The 14,197-nt window shown below is 37.2% G+C and overlaps 1 protein-coding gene across 8 annotated transcripts in view; it reads left to right on the top strand.

The window, feature by feature from the left end:
• Positions 1–14,197, top strand: part of LOC134730681 (ras GTPase-activating protein 4-like) — a 102,123-nt gene that overhangs the window by 66,441 nt on the left and 21,485 nt on the right. The gene's annotated exons all lie outside the window — the stretch shown is intronic.

Here is a 14,197-nt window from a genome sequence, read left to right as displayed (position 1 = left end):
TATTTCATTTAGCATAATGTCCTCAAGGTTCATCCATATTGGTACATATTATAGAATTTTATTCATTTTTAAGGCTGGATAGGTGTCACCAATCATTAGAGAAATGCAAATCAAACCTATCGTGAAATCTCTCATAATTTATCTTTGAATTCATGTTCTGTAAATGAAGTCCAGTGGGATATTGGAGCATATACTTGGGTCTAGGAGCCTCAGTTTACATGCGATTTGCCTCGCTCAGCTTCTCTGCCTCCTTGCGAGGGATTCTCAGCTGTCACTACCCCACCACCATGCAATAACTGGTGCCTCTGTTGCCCTGCCCCCTGTGGGGGTCCTGGGTGCAGCTATAGGGAAGGTGGAAGTCAGGCACATGCCCTGTGTGGTGAATCTCAGTCAATCTGAGCACATGGAAGGGTCTGCACTTGCCTATGACTATCCCTATGCCCAAGAGAGGTGATATTCAATGGCAAATAAATTCAATGGCTTTATGAAGGGTTAAAAGAGATCCCTAGGATTAGAAAAAAAGAAATCTTTTTCCTGCTTTGTGAACAAAGGGCCTCACAAATTTTGTGACCAACCCTATCTAAAAAGTTCATTTCAGTAGTTTAAGGAATCAGTGCATAGTTAGGATATAAAAAGGGCAAGACTAAGCTGTTCTCTTATGTAAAGGAGGATATTGAAGGGAGACTAGAATTGATGTATACTTTTTAGTGTTTCTTTGTTGGAGAAGGATGGATTAATCTGAGCATTTGTGAATGTCAGTGGGCAGGAATCAGTGGAGGAATCAGGTAATAAGAGGGAAGTAATGAATGATGGAACAAATCACCGGGAAGAGTAGAGAAGATGGAAGGGTCTCAACCATATCAGAATCCTTCAGGCAGAATCGTGAGCACATTTAACACTGAAATAAGTAACTAGTGAATAGATTGTCTGAGCATGTCTCATCAGGAAGTGCTAGGCATTGCCTGTGGCGGGCCTGACCGACTACAACCAGGAAACAAGAGGAGAAAAGCCTCATCGTCAGAAAATGGACGTTAAGGTTTAAAAAAGAAAGTAAAGGTAGGTGGTCCCTCTGAAGCCTAAGAGAGAGTGAATGCAAGAGCTTTTGACATGTGGCCTGAATATATTCAGTCATTTGAAAGGCAAGGTCATCGTAAGAGAAAATAAGCAAAGGAAGTAAACAGGAATGTAAAGAGAGAAGACACAATTTAGAGAGATGATTATGAGCATTTCCAACCAATGGAAAGGTTCCATGCGAGGTCACATGAGATGCATCTGTAGTAGCCCAGTACTTTGCTCATAGCAGACATTTAGAAAATGTTTGTTGAACAAATTCTGGATAGGATAGGCCCCACTGTGGATCCCCATCAAACAGTTTACTGTGACTGCACAAGACTAGAGATGACCGGTGTGAGCAGAGGCTCAGGGCTGCCAATTAGCGTGGCCGAAAATCGCAGGCCTCTGCCTGTTTCTGCAGGCTCCAAGCCTGTGATTCCTATCTTACAGTCTCCTCTCCAGATACTGACTACCACTCACTATTTCTTAAAATCACTTCTCACCCCCACTTCTTCCTTTGCACATGTTATTTCTTCTGCAGGTAATTCCTTCATAGCTTGAAGAGCTCCTATTGGGCTCAAAGTCCAAATCCAGCTTCTGTGAAGCCTTCTGTGATGGCCTTCTGCATAGTCATGCTGCCACAATATCTTGTACATAACCCCATAATTAGAACTTATACATTGTATTTTAATTAAAGTTTATATTTCTTCTTCCCACTACAGTAAGAGTTCCTTAAGAGTGGAAATGTGTTATTGTAGCTGTACTATATAATACCAGTCATAAAGAAGGTGCTCAATAATTGTTTGTGGCCTGAATGACTACTTGGCTAAGTAAATGACTGGCCAATTAATCATTAATAAAGAGTATGATGAAACTCAAAAGATAAAATATTACGGAGGAAATAAAGTGACACAGGGGCAGCAGTCGACATTTGCTATTTATTATCACACAGTATCCATTTCTCCCTTCTCTTGCTGCTGGAAACATTTTTTAATATTAATAGTATCTACATTTTCCCATGGCTTCTATGGGTTTCCAAGGCCATCTCAAACTTCCTTGGCTGTGAAAGAGAAAGCCTGCGGTCCAGCCAGTCACTGGCAGCCATTTTTGTAGAGAAATCTGGGACAGTAGAGCCAAGCAATGCAGAGAAGGATTCATCTACATTGTTAGGGTAGCCAGATAAAGCCTCTCTGAAACCAGTATTTCCTCTGAACTTTGTAAATCACATGCACTAATTCTTAATTGCTGAAGGTATTTGGTATTGAGTCTTCTATTATCTAGAGCCCAAACATCCTAGTTGAATCAGAATCATGGAGATAACCCAGTCATCTCCACTGGGTTTGAAGTCAGGGAGAGTCTTGGCTCTGTGAATTAGGGACAAGTAACATATTTGATGAGGTGGAAATAAGTCCAGTGAGCAATAGAATGCCATGATAATGATTGCAATACTCTTTTGACCCTTCTGCAGCTGGACACTCAATATTCAACAGCTTGGTGTAAGACTTATGCTTGTGTTGATAAGGATCTTTTAGTCATGACCCTATGGTTCTCTAACCGAATACACTGGCACATTCAGAGTCCGTTATCTTTTTGTTTTATATATTATTCTCACTTAAAAAATGTCTGAGAGAACCTTGGCCAGTGTGTGTGTGTGTGTGTGTGTGTGTGTGTGTGTGTGCGCGCACGCGCGCTTAGCACTGACCCATGGCAATGAACAGAGATATATTATGCATTTCCCATGCATAATTTCAGAATACCTGTCCCTTCGAAAAATAAACCATCCTATTGCCCTTGGTAGTGTTTAAATAAATCAAACTGACTCACACAGCTTCCAGACCTTCAGCTGAGCTTCTCTGTTTGGACTCAGAATAGAGTGCATGCACCCCTGGCTGGTTCTTTGTTGCTGAGTCCAGGCTCCATGTCTTGTATCCTTTACCATGTCATATATCATAGGCTGCCACCCTCTTGTCTGAGCTCTGTTAACTTTGCCTCCTGCTCATGCTGAAACAGTGCCAAGGGTGGGTCATGGCTGTCTCCCTTCAGTGCCTTTCACTTTACAACTGACTCCCCCAGCTGATTCGTCCTCTCTCTACCATTTCCTTGAAGCTTCCTGGAATCTCTCTCATCAAGGAAACCAAGAAGCACAGGCTTAAGGGTATTATTTGTGACATTTCAGAAGGGAGAAAATGTTTTTGCAGCTCTTTTTCCCTGCCCCTTAAGAGAGAACACTGGTGGAACCTTTGAAACAGTAAATACACTTGAAATCTTCATGTGTTCAAAGGCTCTCTGGCTAGTCACGAAGCATGTTCCCTGGAACAGCCTGCTTAGAGGAAGGTTCAACTGTCTCCTCAGGCAAGTCCTGAGTAATTCCCTACTTTAAGAGCAGTAAACCCTTCTTCTCCTCCCTCAACAGAGAATTTCTTCCTAGATGTAATAACCTTTGGCCCAGACTGGAGCATAACATGATTCCCTTCTGAAAGGGTCTTTGGAAGTCTCTTTGCTATAGGGAATGCCAAATAGCCCTGTGCAGCATGATTGACAGCTATTTTGCCATCAAACTTAATACCATTTGTCTAAAACAGGTACTATTTTTTTTTCTGATGAAGAAAATTGGCATATCCAATGTTGGCAGCTTTTAAAAATTTTAATGTGAAGGGAAAATTAAGAAGAGTATTAAAAGGAACTCTGATATCCATCCTCCCCAAAATGTTATTGTAGTAGCTCTCACCCTTCCAAACACTGTCACATATCCATTATGCTGTCATGGATCAGTGTACAGTTGACAGGGAATAAGATTGAGACAGTCCATCAATCTAATGTCACACTGTGTAATAAAAGTCTACAGAAACCCTGTAAATGCTACTTACACTGACAGATACAGCTCCAAAGTGCCGATTGGTATAAAATGTTCTAAACGGCTATAAATAGGTAATATAGCCTAAGGAAAATCCGACTCTTTAGTGGTATTGAAAAGAGAAAATAGCAGAAATTACAGATTATTACCAATGGAAATAAGGCCAGAGGGCACTCGCATGAGGAGATGGGTCTAGGGAGATAAATGAAAAGGAGATAGCCCTATGTCAAACAATCTTTCCTATTCACTATTTATAATGGTCTATACGCTTAAGGCCTTTTTGAGTACATGGGAAAAATTGCAATCTTTACTGAAATTGCAAGAATTTAAAATCTTATCTGTCTAGTCCAAACTTTGCTTAGAGGAGCTTTGGTATTTGATGAAAAGGTGGCTCACAATTATGGTATTGTATTTACTAATTTCTTAAAAGGTAAAATTAATTACACAAAAGTATTAGAGTATTTAGCCACTATTCTATAACCTTTTATGAATGACTTTTTAATCCTTTGAAAATGGACATACTGAGGCATTTGTTTGTTTATGTTCATTTTTCAGTCATTGTCAGCTTATGAGCATGTTCAAAATCTCATAAGAAACCATCGTTCTTATAAAAACATAATTTGACATTTGTGGGGATACCAGAAATGGTTCTGTTAACAAATGTGTGCTACCACTTTGAGTGCCCAGACAATGGCTGGAAGGAGTATTGGCAATATAATGTCTATCAAGAGCATGAGCTTCCAGTGTCTGCGACCAAAATACAAGACATTACATTATAATAAAAGAATGCAATCAGTATGTTTGGTCCATGAATATACATATTTATATGTTGATCACTGAATATAATTTAAATACATGCTTAATGATCTGTTTAGCCTAGAAATGTTATAAAAGACAGACTACATTTTAAAGTTAGGTAATGTATCAGCAGGGTTCTCCAGAGAAACAGAAACTAGATAGATAGATATAGATATAGATAGATAGATATAGATAGATAGAATACAGATATAATATATATAGTTTCTATATAACCATATAGATATATATCTTTTTTGTTTCATTTTATTTTTTAAGGAAATGGTTTGCATATATCTTTATGTGTGTGTCTGTTTTTAAAGGAATTCTTCATGTGATTATGGAGGCTGGCAACTCCAAAATCTGTAGATCAGGCTGGACAGCTGGAAATTTGAGTAGGAATAATGCCGCAGTCTTGAGGCAGAATTTCTTTTCCAGGAAACCTCAATGTTTGCTGTTAAGGCTTTCAACTGATTGGATGAGGCCCACCAAACTTACTGAGTGTAATCTCCTTTAATTAAAGTTAACTGATTGTAGATAGTAACCATATCTACAAAATACAGTATTTTCTCCCGTATCTGTGGATTTGCTTCCCTCAGTTTCAGCTACCCATGGTTCAAAACTATAAAATGAAAAACTGCAGAAATAAATAATTCATAAATTTTAAATTGTGCAACGTTCTGAGCAGCACCATAAAATTGTAAGTTGTCTCACTCAGTTCCTCCTGGGATGGGAATCCTTCCTTTGTCCATCATCTCCACACTCTCTACTCTCTCACCCCTTAGTCACTCAGTAGCCTTCTCAGTTATCAAATCTACTGTCATGGTACCACAGTGCCTGTGTTCAAGTCTCTCTTATTTTACTTAATAATGACCCCAGATTGCAAGGGTAGTGATACTGGAAACTCAGATAGGCCGAAGAAATGCCATCAGGTGTTTCCTTGAGATGAAAAGGTCAAAGTTCTTGACTCAATACATAAAAAAAAGTTTGTATGTTGAGGTTGCTAAGATCTGCAATAATAATAAATTTTCTATCAATGAGATTGTGAAGAAGGAAAAAGAAATTTGTGCTAGTTTGATGTAGAGCCTGAAATTGAAAATGTTTTGGCCATGGTACACAGTAAGTACTTAGCTAAGATGGAAAAGGCATTAAATTTGTGGCTGTAAGACAGGAAAAGAAACATATTCCAATTGACATCAATTGGGTTCAGTACTATTTGTGGTTTCAGGCATCCCCTAGGGGTCTTGGAATGTATCCTCCACAGATAAAGAGGGAGTGTTGTACCTTCAGAGCAATATTTAGATTTGTGTTTGACTAAATAACTAGGTACTATGACCTTGCCAAGTTGAAACACGAAATTAACCATCACAAGTAATGAGAAGGATGCTAGTTTAAGTTGTAGTGTTACTGTAGCTATATTACCTTCCTTAACTAAGAACACATCTATGAAGTCACGTCTAATTTCTGTTTGTATATCGGTTCTGAGAAGGGGTCTAAATGGTTCATTACTTAGGTATTTCTCAGTTTATCAAAGAAAACTGAAAATTTTGAACTGATGATTTCTTCAAAATTTCAAGTCTTGCTGTAAGTCACAAAATAAATGTTGTATGTTTTATATCTTTAAAAAAAGACACTTTTATGTACACTCAGTCATATTGAATTAGAGCTCACACTAACTGCCTTATTTTTATTTATTTATTTATTTATTTATTTATTTATTTATTTGAGATGGAGTCTTGCTCTGTTGGCCAGGCTGGAGTGCAGTGGCCCGATCTCGGCTCACTGCAAGCTCCTCATCCTGGGTTCACACCATTCTCCTGCCTCAGCCTCCCCAGTAGCTGGGACTACAGGCGCCCGTCACCACGCCTGGCTAATTTTTTGTATTTTTTTTAGTACAGACGGGGTTTCACTATGTTAGCCAGGATGGTCTCGATCTCCTGACCTTGTGATCTGCCCGCCTCGGCCTCCCAAAGTGCTGGGATTACAGGCGTGAGCCATCGCAACCAGCCAACTGCCTTATTTTTAACTTAATTATCTGCAAAGACTCTATTACCAAATAAGGTCACATTTTGAGGTACTAGAGTTTAGCACTTCAACATATGGATTTTGCAGGGCTACAGTTCAATTCATAAGGCATTTCAGAAGCCATCCTGTATATTAATTCTAGATTTTAAATTAGATCACATAATGTCAACAGAGTGCAGATGCCCTTATTTTAGCTCTAGCTCTGTAGTATTTATTATCTTATATGCCAAATATCTTGACTATGTGCATTCTCAGTTGTTTTTTAAATTAAAATATAACACATTTTGGGCTAAAATTTTTATCCATACTTCAGAACTTCTTCATTTAGTGCATTTATGAAGTGCGTGTGTGCGTGTGTGCGTGTATGTGTGTGTGTGTGAGAGAGTTTGCATTTATAGCCTCAGTTCTCTCCTTTAGATTACCACGTGATTTCCCACTTGCCAGCAGCTCTTCACATTATATGAATCTGAACTACTCACATTGTGAAATCCCTTTCATTCCTATAGCTTACAGAGTAATTGCCTGCCAGTATCCCTTTTTTTGTAATTCACTTTTAACCATAAAGGAAAGCCTTATTTTAATTCCCTTGAACGCCAAATCATTCAGTACTGAAGGTATCATTTCAGTGTGCTGTATAATCTCACTCAAGGCAAAAAATGGTCCATTCTGAACCTTGATTTTTTTTTTTTTTTTTTTTTCTTGAGACGGAGTCTCGCTCAGTCGCCCAGGCTGGAGTGCAGTGGCGCGATCTCGGCTCACTGCAAGCTCCGCCTCCCGGGTTCACGCCATTCTCCTGCCTCAGCCTCCCTAGTAGCTGGGACTACAGGCGCCCACCACCGTGCCCAGCTAATATTTTGCGTTTTTTTTAGTAGAGACGGGGTTGTCTCGATCTCCTGACCTCGTGATCTGCCCACCTCGGCCTCCTAAAGTGCTGGGATTACAGGCGTGAGCCACCGCGCCTGGCCCTGAACCTTGGTTTAAGGGACTCTACTGCTTAGATCATCCAATCTCTATAAGAAAATGTTTGAAACTTTAACCCAGCACAAAGTGCTTAGACATCACCATTGGTAGTAGGATTAGTGATGTTACGAGTCAGGCTACACCTGGGGCATATATTTGTGGGGGTTAATGCTGTGGATTGCAAAGACCAGTAAACTAAGAATCAGGAGACTTCTAAAGGACTAGTCCTACCATGCCCCAGGTTTACCCTATAGACTTTCATTTATTCATTCATTAATTCCTCTTTGTCTAGATTCTGCATTAGGTACCAAAAGCATAGAGGTGATTAACATACAGCATGTGACAGATTAAGTAGATATTATAAATAAATTACAATATAGAGTAATTACATCTACAGTGAAGAAAACATAGTGTGTATTATGTGCAGGCTAAGTTGCTAAGATGAGACTTAAAAATACAGTTACGTAGTTTGGGCCAGAGGAGAAAAATGTGGCTTCCATCCCTGGGTCCTTGGTGGCTGCTTTAGTTCTCACTATATTCCCACCAGAGAAAAGAGGGAAAGAGGCAGAGGTATATAACTATATTTCACTTCAGGGGCACAATTGGGAAGTGGCATACATCAGTCCTGTTCACAATCCATAGACGGAAATTAATTACCTGTCCACACTGAGCTGAAAGGAGGCCAGGAAAGCAGTCTTTAGCTGGATTACCATATTTGTAGCTAAAATATGAGGGTTCTACTAATAAAATTTTATCCATTACTGATGAATATTTATGGAAAAATAGTAATCCCTGTTCTGAACTGTAATGGGAATATTGAGCAGGTGGTTGGTGTGGTAGGTTTGACATCCCTTACTGAGAAAAAAAAATCCCCAAAATATTCTAAAGAAGTGATAGCAAACCTAAGAAAGAAAACGATTGTGCTTAATGGTTAGAGACTAGAGGTGTTTGAGCATTTCAGACAAGGAAAACACTTACGGAAAAAATCTTGAAACACTAAAAATCCTAGAACAGAAAGGAACAGAAAAGTAAGGAACAGAAAAATAAGTTAAGATTGATATGAAAGTATTTTGCCAGAGGAAGAGTGGCAAAGGATGGGACTGGAAATATAAGCAAGGGTCAAACTGTAAAACAATTTTGGTCTTCATCCTACGAACTACAGGGAGGCATTAAAGAATGTGTACTATGGGAAATGTTCATGAGATTTTCATTTTAAAGTGTTGATGTTTAAATGAGGATGGAAAATGAAGGGGGAAAGGCTGAATGGAGCTACGGAGAGCAGTTAAGTGGCTTCACAAGTAATCCAAGTAGAATATTTGTGGATAGATTCTGGTGTTAATCCTAGGAATGAAGCTGAGTGGACACAGGCAATCCGAAGTCTAAGAGACAGAGCTTAGTGATGATAGGTTGTTGGTTCCAAGGGACAAGAAGTATTCAAGGATGACTCCCAGGACTCTAAACTGAGCAACTCCATAGTGGTGACCATTTGGTGAGCTGAGGAAATTTAGGAGTAACTTTAAAGGGCAAAAGACAGTGAAAGAAGAATTCAGTTTGAAATAATCAACTCTGAAGTACTTTGAGACATTTAAACAGCCATTTCAGAAGTCTCTTGGATAGACTTGTCAAGAGCTGGTGAGATAAGCCTAAGTAGAAAGTGTAAATCTCAGAGACATGGAAGTGGGTGAGATTTCCTTTGGATGTCAGTCAGAATGAGAACAGAAGGAATAGATATAGCTGTAAAGAGCATCAACATTTTAGGAGATTGCAAAGTGAATGGTAAAAAGAGAAAGCCCAGAGGGGCAGGAGAAAAGTAAGATAAGGACATGGACATCAAGTGAGAAGAATTAGTTTACTGTAGGAGTGCTGTTGCTACAGATAGTTTTCAAGCAACCAAAGATGGATTGGTAACAAGTAGGATAAGGAAGATAAGGGCTGAAATATGTCTAAGGAATATAGCTATATATGTGTGTGTGTATATATATATAGTGAGAATATTTTTATTATAGTCATATTGTCACTGTTTGAGAGGGTGCTTAAACAATGACAATATGACTATAACCAAAATGTACATTCACATTGTGAAAATCAATGAGACATCCAGGTTTAATTATTTAAAGATACGTGACTGCAAAGAGTAGGAGATACATAGTGCAGTGGCAAGAGAAGATCGTGATGAAGTTTTTTTGTTAGTTTTAATTGTGTAGGGTTATCTGACAAAGCTTTCAAAGGATAAGGATGTGATGACATTATATACAACTGTGTATTCAAAGCCTTTAAGTATGACAAGTCTCTGAACTTTTGTGCTACTTTTTTTTGTCTTAAGTAATTTTTCTTTTCATCTCCACTCCCTGCCTGTCCCATTTCACATAAAAATGGAAGATAAATTTTTCTTAAAAGAGATACTGTGGTTTATGTCCTCCCTAGATGACTCTTTTTTATATATAAAATAATAGTAGTGGCATTAAGTAAATACTAATTAATTTGCCAGGCACTGAACAAAACACTTTTCAAGTATTACCTCCTTTAAGCTTCATAACAATACTATGAAATGTGAGGTTTTTTGTTTTATTTATTTATTTATTTGCCTTCATCTTATAGTTGAGAAGTTGCAGACAGTCATATACCTAAGCAAATGGTGCATCAAAATTTGAGCCCAGGTAGTCTGAATACAAAATCTGGATTACTCTAAACTTGCATGATAGAATGATGAATTAATTCTTAAATATTGTGTTTGCATCAAGTTTGATTTTGGTTTAAGGATAGTTTTCATACCTAGAATAGAAAACATTTCCTCCTCAAGTGGAACATCACTCCTTGGTTTTAGCCATCTTTCATCAGAATGGAACTAAAATTAAAAAGATGAAGTTGCTCTATGATATCATCGTGACAAATTTTAACAGTAATTTTTTTCATATTTAAAACTTGATAAAACTTTTTTCTGACTGATTTTGACCATTTAAAAAGAAAGCCAGATGTTCTCTCATCATTCATGGCAGAAAAAGGTTTTTGTTTATTATATTATTACATGAAAATTTATGCTTATACAATTGGGAAAGTTTCAAAAATTTAAAGGTTTGAATATGATACATTGCAATAATTGTGACTTGAAATTTTGTAATGACCAGGTGACACCTTTTATGGGAAAGTGAGAATAAATTCTGATCCCTATTATGCAGGGAAACAGAAGAGAGCATTGTTTTTCATCAGGGTGAAGTTGGGGCAGGTAGGAGGGGTGAATGATGAGGCAGACAGAAAGAGACAGAGACTCCAAACTGCTTGACAATGAGCTCATTTTTAAATGTATGTAATAAAGTTACCACAATAACGTTGTAGCTCAGTAATGCAGTCTTAAAATGCAGCAAGCCAATTATACTTTCGTTTGAAATTTCATGTCCTTGTAATAAGGTTTGTTCTTTATTTTAGGGTTTTATTGTAAGTAGAGATGAGTTGGTTTTTTATTACCTGCGTCCATCTCTGGCTATTATAAAAAGCTTTGTGTGTGTGTGTGTGTGTGTGTGTGTGCATGCGCGCATGCATGTACAGTGGGTGCATGTATTCTAAAAGAACTCACTACTTATGATTAGTCCTTGCTCTAATCATTTTCCCAGAGATTACCTATTGTAGGAAGAAGGAAGGATTTTAAAAATAACATTTATCAGGATGTTATCTAATCTATCATTTCTTCCACATGCCTGTATTATTTCTTCCTCATGCCATGTATCATTACATTCCATGCAGTTTTTATCATTTGTTTATTTTTCTTAAATGCGTTCAATATCCACCAGACTGAAGTTTGTCTTTTTTTTTTTTTCCCAAAATGCATTCCTTTGGTTCTTTCGGAGATAAATATAATGATGGGCTTGAAACACATCCAAAATTACGTTATCAGTAATATTCCAAATTAGAGCACTATGTAGAAATTGATGCCATTTGGGAGCTATAATTCTACCATATGGTCTCTGCATATATTCATTATGAAGACATTTACATCTTCCTCTATTTTCTCTCCATGATGAATTTTAGTATAAAAAGTTACAAAAACAATGTCAATCACATCCCTTTCTTATTTTTACCAACCTGCCATATTAATCATATTAGAATAATTTTCTCCCTCATATAATGAGACTCGCTTTCTTACCACGGATCCAAATCTAGAAGGAATACCATTATCATCATGTCTAAATAAAAGATTCATTCTTGTTTCTTTTTCTGTTTCCCATCCTATTAAGAAGCCTTGTGATTTTTCTGCGTATTCCCAGGGATGTCCTCTTGGTATTGCTGAATGTCATCTTAGGTAATTCAAAACCTCTCATTTTAATTACCTATGTCCATTATTCATTTCCCACACTTACCACAGAAGAGTGAAAAGAGACTTCTAAATGTTTCCATCTTGGCTGTTCCAAAGGACATCTTGTTTAATTAAAACAGTATTGTCACACACAAAAAAAAAATTCCCTAGGTGTTTGAAGGTACGTCAGCTTTGGTGATTACCTGTCTGTCATACATTTATTTTAATGTAATAAAAATGATTTAAAACGAACTATATTTGTTTTAAAATAAGACTTCTTGAAATACATATAATTAAATCACACCAGCAGACATGTAGGTCAGGAAGTAATTTAGTAATGTTTTAGAATTTACTTGCGTAATCATTATTTTTAAATTAATTTTTTTGAAAAAAGAAATAAACATAGTTCAAGAACAAAATTCACGGATATATAAAATATATATGTACTTTTTCTCACAGCTATCTGCCATTGATCTAGTTTTCAGCCTCCACTCACACCCCACCTTCAGTTTTTAGTTATTATTATTAATAGTCTCTTATACATTCTTTCAGAATTTCTTTAGGCAGATAAAATAAATATGAAGATATGTTATCCATTCTCTTTTCTGCAAAATAATATCTTCTGATTTTTAAATTCTGTTCATATCTGTTATTATTTTCCCCCAAGCACAATAATATCTATCTTTTATTTGTCTTTTTTGTTGGTTAGTTTATGAATAATTTATCTGTATTATAAACTTTCTCAAGTACAGGCTTATTTATTTATTTATCTATTTATATATTAACTGTACTGTTTTTCTGTTGGCTAACATTAATTATTGTTATATTTTGGTATTTGTTTCTTTTGCGACGTAACAAATCACAAAAACTTAGAAGCTTAAAACAAAACTCATTTAGTATCGCATAGTTCTGTGGATCAGAAATGTAGACAGACTCAACTGAGTTCTCTGCTTAGGGTCTCACTGGCTAAAGCAAAGGGGTCAGTTGAGTTGGGCTGGAATCTTTCCGGGAGGCTTTGGGATAAAATCACCTTCTAGGCTTATTCAGGTTGTTAGCAGAATTCAGTTCCTTAATGTTATAAGACTGAGGTTCCTATTTACTTATTTTAACTAGGGTCATTTTCAGTTCCTAGAGAGCCCTCTTAAGTCCATTCCGAGTGGCTCTTTCCACTTTCAAAGACACCAAAATCACATGGATTCCTTCTTGTGCCTTAACTCTCTCTGAGTTTCCCTTTTGCTATCAGATGGAGAAAACTCTGCTTTTAAAGGTCTCATGAGATTAGGATAGGTACACCCAAACAAACTCTCTATTGATTAACTCAAAGTCAATGGATTAGTCTCCTAAGTACATCTGCAAAAAAATAAAAAATCTTTTTGACATGTAACATGATATAATAAGGGAATGACAGTGCATCATGTTCACAGTCTCAGAGGTTAGGATAGAAAGCCTTGGGAGCCATTTTAGAATTCTGCCTGCCACAACCTGTCTTAGACTATTCAGGCTGCTGTAATGAAGTACCACAGACTGGGTGGCTTCTAAGTGATGGTAATTTATTTCTCACAGTTCTGGAGGCTGGCAGCCTGAGATCAAGGGGCCTATAAATTCAGTGCCTGGTGAGGGCCCGATTTCTGCTTTATAGATAGCCACCTTCTTGTTGTGACTTCACATAGTGGAAGGGACAAGAAACCTTTCTGTGGTCTTTTCTATGAGGTCACTGCTACCATTCATAAGGCTCTACCCTCATGCCCTATCTACCTTCCAAAGGCCCTATCTCTTAAAACCATCACATCGAGGTTTAAGATTTCAACATATGAATTTAGGAGGTGGGGTAGGAACATTCAATCCATAACCCTTCCATAAGCTTTCCTTTTATTTGTTTCATTGTTCTTTTTCAAAAAATTTTTCACAAATGTCAAATTCATTTCTTTTTTCCTTTGATATTGGTTTTTATTGCTATGATTTTTCCTCTGTAAGTGCTTTTAGTAGTGCATATGTAGTAGCAGCATATGTATTGAACATTCACATGTAGTACATTCAGTTTTTAATATAATTTAACTTCATTTAAAATTTCCCTTTTACTCAAGAATTGTTATAGAGTTTTATTTGTCAGTATTTACCAGAGAACAGAACCAATAGGATATATAGAGTGATATATGAAAGGGGATTTCTTATGGAGATTGGCTCACATGATTATGGAAGCTGAGGAGTTCCATCATATGCTG

Source organism: Pan paniscus, chromosome 6 (genome assembly GCF_029289425.2).
Source record: "Pan paniscus chromosome 6, NHGRI_mPanPan1-v2.0_pri, whole genome shotgun sequence".
In the NCBI taxonomy this organism is placed as follows: domain Eukaryota; kingdom Metazoa; phylum Chordata; class Mammalia; order Primates; family Hominidae; genus Pan; species Pan paniscus.
The sequence above is the reverse complement of the archived record's forward strand: the minus strand, read 5'-3'. Positions and strand labels throughout refer to the sequence as shown.